We start from the raw sequence: 7,037 nt of genomic DNA, 5'->3' as shown, positions 1-7,037 counted from the left end.
GCAATGTTTCGTTCTGTTGTGCATAGGGTCACTATGAGTTGGTACCAACTCCATGGCACCTAACAACAACAACCATGTACATGGGAGTCCTGATGTGGCACCGGAAGATAAGCACTTGACCTCTCAGGTCAGTTTGAACCACAAGGTCAGCAATTCAAACTCACTAACTGCTCCTCTGAAACCCTATACAGCGTTGCTATGAATCAGAACTAACTCCACCAGCACCTGACAACAATAACAACCAAGTACATAATTTTTAAAAGGGAGTTCTGGTAGCATAGCGGATTTGAATCCACCAGACAGTCCATGGGAGAAAGATGAGGCTTTCTGGTCCTGTAAAGATTTACAGCCTTAGAAACCCTATACAGGGTTGCTCTGAGTTGGAACCGACTCGACAGCACACCACCGCCATCACCACATCAAACCCGAATTCCTTGAGAACTGACTCTATAGCAGCTAATCCATATAGTGGGTAGAGGATGAATTTAAGAATCAGAAAGATTTGATTTTAAATCATAGTTTATCACTGCCTAGCTCGGTGATCACAGGAGCCTAAGTTCTCGCTTTCATAAAATGATCATAATAAAATGGATTTTACAGTGCAGTTCTGAGGATTACATGAAAAAATACGAAAATTGCCTCCATTCCTTTTTCTTCTAAAGAAAATGTCCATGTTACACATTTTGAATATTGCCTATGGTTTAAAAAATTAAGTGGCATGCCAATTTCATATCCAGGAAACTGTAGTTTACATTGCAAATTTGAAGTTATTATTTATATAAATAAATATGATACTCATTATGTACTTAAAATAACATATTACATATAAATCATATATAATATATATATAAATAGAGTTTACAAGTCTGTGCATCTTTATGGGAGCAGAAAATCTCATCCTTTTCCCAAGGAACAACTAATAGATCAGAACTACTGATGGTTAGCAGTCCAGCTCATAATCCCGTATGCAAATATATATATGTATATATACCCAAACAATCACTGTTTAGTTCAGTGATAATTCTCAGGAGTCATCTAGCTCAACAATTTATATTGATACAATAATCTGGATCACTTTTTCCATAATTATATTACAACTTTATTTCTCTTCTAATAACAACAATCAATCCCGGTAGAGGAAGGATCTCTCACTCTTCAGTTTGTTTTAGGACCTCTTTTCCATGGAGTCCCCTTCTTTTGTGTTAAATGACATACATCTCTCAAAATATTTGTGATTATCTATCTTGCTAAGCCTGCTTTCAAACAAAACAAAATAAAGTCCACTGCCACTGAGTTGTTTTGATTCACAATGACCTTATAGGACAGAGAAAAACTGCCCCACAGGGTTTCAAAGGCTGTAATCTTTGTGGAAGCCAACTTCCATATCTTTCTCCCACAGAATGACCGGTGGGTTCGAACCACTGAACGTTTTGGGTTAGCAGCCAAGCGATTTAACCACTGCACCACCAGCATGCCTTTTGAGTCTGCTTACTGTCTCTAATATTGCAATTATAGCTATCTATATTTCTCAAAGTAAGTATGTATAGTCATGCAAAAAGAAAAGGGGAAGGAAGGCATATTTGATGAATCTAAGAGAATAGGCAGGAACAGTCTTAGAGCCAAGAACAGCAGGCTTGTCCATCTGTCCATCATCAAACTGAGTTGTGCCACTAGTATTCAACAGCAGGTTGGCCATGTGGGCATCACACTAAAATAGGATTTCTTTCATCAAGATGACAAGGTGAAGAGATAAAAGGATTAACTATTTCAGAACCAATGTCTGGGATAGCATGATGTGTACAAAGAATTGCTGCTTATTCTTTCTGTATAAAGCAAGATTCTCATTCATTTATTTTATTAATTCCTTTATCTCAGTGATTTTTAGAAGCCAGGCACTAGGGTAGCTACTATAGAAACAAAATAATTTTCTTTCACTAGAAATTCATGAGAGGGTCAGAGAAATAAATAACTAGTTATATAGTACCATAGAAAGATCACTGATAATGTATGCACAATGTGCCATGGGGACTCACAGAAAAAAGTAGATAATAATACAAAAATATGGCAACTTTATGAATTTGTGAGTTTCCTTTGCTCAATTTCTCTGTAATGTTCCAATGTTGGTGTAAATAATGTAGGAATGACACCAATCATAGAAGTAGAATAGAAAATTCAAATATAAGCAGATGGATCATAAACAGCTATTTTTGTCTGAGAGTGGAAGAAAAAATGTTATCATCTTTACTCTCATTTATGGCAATATTTGTTTTTACAACTGTAATCTTTATGTAAATATTAGTCTAATTATGAACTCCATCCAAATATGTCAATTTCTATTTTCTATAATAGTATTTCTATGTCTAACCACTGTACAATAGATGTAGATGTAAATACAGATAAGATATAGAAAGTTTCTTGGCTTCTGGAAATGCAAGCATGATTGAATTCTTAAATTTCTCAATGAAACATTATCTTTTTGACAACTTCCTAACAGAAAAGTGAGGATAAGTCATACTATTCATTGCTATTTAACAGAATTAGGGTGTTAATACAAATAAATCCTCATGTGCTTTAAGAAATGCTATAAAGACTTCCTTTCAATTACAGAAATGAGTAATGAGTGGATTGAGGCACTCATTTAAGCTAAAGTAGAAAGGCTGGGTAAACTGTTGTTGTTGTTGAGTGCTGTGGAGTGCTGTTGTTAAATTCAAATTCATAGCGACCCTGTATACGGTTTCTGAGGAGTAGCTGATGGGTTTGAACCACCAACCTTGTGGTTAGTAGTTATCCTACAGCACCACGTCAGGCAACTTGAAAAATCATATTTAAATGTTTATTAGCTTTGTTGCTAACACATGAACTTGAAAACATGAAAATTCAAAGCAATTTTCAGATTGAATTTATTATTCCTCTCTCAGGTAATTTTTGGTGTTAAATCATTTGCCCAAGTTTAATCCTGGTTACGCTTGGCTTTAGGGCTGTTCTTTGTTGTCCTTGCAGTCACACACGCACTGGATCTACATTAAATAAAGGAAATGACGTTCTCCTCCATACTTTTTACCCCCGTCACCGCTTCTGTAAATGGTCCTTGTGAAATGTAGCAGGCTCAACAAACACTTCTGAGTCTGCCTCCAAGAACCAACTCCAAAGAATATCAGCTATCCTTCTCTCTCCCTACCTCTGTCCTGCTGACTACCAAAATGAAAATGCTCTATTGGTAGCGTAGTGGTTACGAATTGGGCTGTGAACCTCAAGGTCAGCAGTTCGAAACTACCAGCTATTCCGCGGGAGAAAGATGAGGCTTTCTGCTCCCATAAAGGTACAGCCTCGGAAACCCTGTACAGGGTCGCTATGTGTCGGAACCGACTCCACGGCACATGACCACCACCACCATCCTCTGACAAATTCAAGACTAGTCACCTTGCCACTATTTTGCATCTGTCGTGGAAGCCAGGAAAGTTCTAATCTTTTTCCATATGCCATACTTCCGTCTTACCTATAAGGAAAACCACAGTGCCCACATAGATATACCTTTGCTTAATGCTTTCATTCTTTCAATTAGTATAAGTAATTCACTGTTCTTGATACCATTCCCTTCTAATAACACTTAGCAGAGTTTCACAGTTGTTTGTTTACTGACAGCAGCAATGCTGGTGGTGGTGTCCGTTTCTCTGGTCTATGCTAATAAATTTACAAGTGTTGCCCTCTGAATCGGTACTTTTTTTTTTTTTTTGCCAAGATCTATAGTATTTCCTATGATGTTTTACTATTGGTTTCTAGTCCAAGTAATACTTTCACTATTGCTTTGTGAAAATTGCAAAATATGGGATTAAAAAATACAATGCTGTTATAGACTGAACTGAGTACAACTTAAGCCCAAGGAGTCTGATTTATGAAGGCTATAGGGAGAGTCCTGGTGTGGCGCTGTGGGTTAATGCGACCAGACTGCAAAGCCGTTTGAACTGTATGGTCGGCGGTTCAAGCTCACCAGTCACTCCTCGGAAACCCTACACAGGGTTGCTATGGGTTGGAACCGACTGGACGGCACTTAACAACAACAGAGAGAGAAGGAACTCTGGTAACGTAGGGGTTACAAATCGGGCTGCTAACCTCAAGGTCGGCAGTTCAAAGCTACCAGCCGTTCCGCGGGAGAAAGAGAAGTCTTTCTGATCCCATAAAGATTTACAGTCTTGGAAACCCTGTACAGGGTCACTATGAGTCGGAACTGACTCCACAGCATATAATCACCACCACCATAGAGAAATTCATTCATTAACTTAAGGTCAAAATCCTGCAAACTACTTGCTATTATATGAAGGTCAAGAGAAGAGTTAATTACTGGACGTAAAAAAAAGGAAAAATGGATGCTATGGTGAAAGAAAAAAAAATTTTTTCAACTGGTGAGAATGGTGACGTCTCCTCTAGGTTACCTCATAGTCAATATTCAGAAAAGATAGTTAATGAGCAACATGGAAAAAAACTAACATTCAACTTACATGTGTGTTATGGTTGCCAAACTCCTCAAGCATGCCAATTTTATAATATTTTCCAATAAAGCAATAGTAGCAACACTTTCTTCTCATCTTAAATAAGCCAATCTAAATTATAAAGTAGTTGAAGGATAATACAAGCTAGTAATTCCAATCAAAAACAAAACCACTTAACAAGCATCTGTAACACAAATAGGAATTTGAATGTGTAAATAACAAAACCCACCATTTATTGAGCCTACTCATATGTACTATTCATTAGCCCTGTGCCAATTAAATCTTTACCTTAGTCCTTTGAGATAAACGTTGCTGTTATTCTCTTTTGCAAATTGAAAAAAAAAAAATGCCTAAAAACAACTAAATAGTCTGCCCCAAGTAGCAGCACATTAATAATACTATATATTTACATGACAGAAAATGTTTCAATCATTCAGCCAGTCCCCATGTTTCCATATTTGTGGAATAGAGGAACAAACCAATTTCCACACTTAAGGGGCAAAGGTTCTGGACACAGAATTCCCTATGCTACATTCATAGGATCCCATGTTCCCATCAGGAACTACCAACATAATACAGTGCATTTGGAGTCTTCAGAAGCATATGTAGATTTAAAAAATTCTTTGACCCTCTTTTAAAAGCATCTTTAAACAGACTTTTAGATCCTATTTTTAATAACCCTTTTAAACTTACTCAAATACTCACTAAAAGACCAAAGCTGCTTCTTAGCTTTAAGCTATGCATTCTGTACCTTAGATTTTAATTTGCACTTAATGTCATCGTTTGTTGTTTTCTTCATAGTAAGGGATAAATTTTCCTTCATGAAGAAATAAATTTACCATTCAGGAAAATGGTATTCCTTTTCACTAAACATTTACTACATTGTTATTAAGTACCCATAGCACCCCTGTATAGGGTTTCTGAGGAGCAGTGAGTTGCAGTTCAAACCAGCTTTGCAGTCCCGTGCATTAACACACAGCACCACACCAGGATTCTTTTAAAGGAGTTACTAAGTAACTGCCTTTAAAGTTAAGGGTAAACTGGAACAGGGTAAAAAGACGAATCAACCATGGTCTAATTGTGGAGACAAATGTAAGTAATACAGAAACTGCTAAACTAGCATAGTCAGTTTCAAACAACTATCAAGTTCAGTAGCTTGAAATCAGGGACAAAGTTTGAAATAGAACCCCATGTTCCCTTTCCAAAAGAATAATTCCTGAGACCAAGGGACAACTTCTGAGCTAAAGAGTAAGCTCCGGTTCTTTACCAATCAGATAAAGGGACTTGTAAACAATAGTCCTCTAAAATAAAATATTAAAACTAAAGATTATGGTTTTTAGCAAAGACTCTTGAGGTGGAGGGATACAGAAGAAAGTAATTGTTTCAGAACTGACTAGAGTATGGATGGAGATGTGGTTTTACAAACCAACACAGCCCCTGCTCCTCACACCTTCCCAGGGATTACTGCCATGGTAACTCCCATTATAGTAGGTATCAGGCATCTCAGCAGTATGGGGAGGGGAAAAGATTGAGAACCACAAGTGTAACATGCTGCAGCTTTTCAGTTGCATTTTCTAAATATACCATAATGTGTATTAATTTTTCTATGTGTCCTTATTGAATAGTTTACACAAAAGTTCAGATTAAGAGGAACTTAATTCTAATGGGTGATTACCTTCGTCACTCATTAAGATAAGAGGCTGTCTCTTCAGAAGAAGGCCTGAATCACCACAAAGTAGAGTTGCTTAAAATGGAGTCTGTGATAAAAACAAGTATGAAGACAGTTATCTAAAGCAAATGATTTTAAATTTTAAACACTAATTTTTGGTGACTATTCCCATTACCTCTAAACCCACACATTCAAAAAGCCCAAAGAATTAGCCTCGTTCTATTCTAATACATATATTACTACAGATATATACTCTGTTTTGACAAGAAAACTTTCTCATTTCTACTTCAAAGTTTTTGAACAGCACAGCTTCCTAAATCCACATTTGTTGTTGTTGTTGTTGTTGTTAGGTGCCGTCGAATCGGTGCCGACTTATAGCCACCTTATGCACAGCAGAATGAAACACTGCCCGGTCCTGGGCCAACCTCACTATTGTTGCCATACATGAGTCCATAGATGCTGCCACTTGGCCAATCTATCTCATCGGGGGTTTTCCTCTTTTTCTCTGACCCTCCATCTTACCAAACATGATATCCTTCTCAAGCAACTGGTCCCTCCTGGCAATATGTCCGAAGCATGAGAGACGAAGTTTGGCCATCTTGGCCTCCAAGGAGCACTCTGGCCACACTTCTTCCAACACAGATCTGTTGGCTCTTTTTGGCAGCCCATGGCACTTTCAATAGTTTCCTCCAACACCATAACTCAAAAGCATCAATTCTTCTATGGTCTTCCTTATTCACTGTCCAGCTTTCGCATGCATTTGAGGTTATTGAAAATACTATGACTTGGGTCAGGCACAGCTTAGTCTTCAAGCTGACATCTTTGCTCTTCAACACTTTCAAAAGGTCTTGTGCAGCAGATTTGTCTAATACAATATGTTG

The sequence above is a fragment of the Chrysochloris asiatica genome, unplaced genomic scaffold, assembly GCF_000296735.1.
Source record: "Chrysochloris asiatica unplaced genomic scaffold, ChrAsi1.0 scaffold00002, whole genome shotgun sequence".
NCBI classification, from domain to species: Eukaryota; Metazoa; Chordata; class Mammalia; order Afrosoricida; family Chrysochloridae; genus Chrysochloris; species Chrysochloris asiatica.
Note: the sequence above shows the minus strand (reverse complement) of the source record.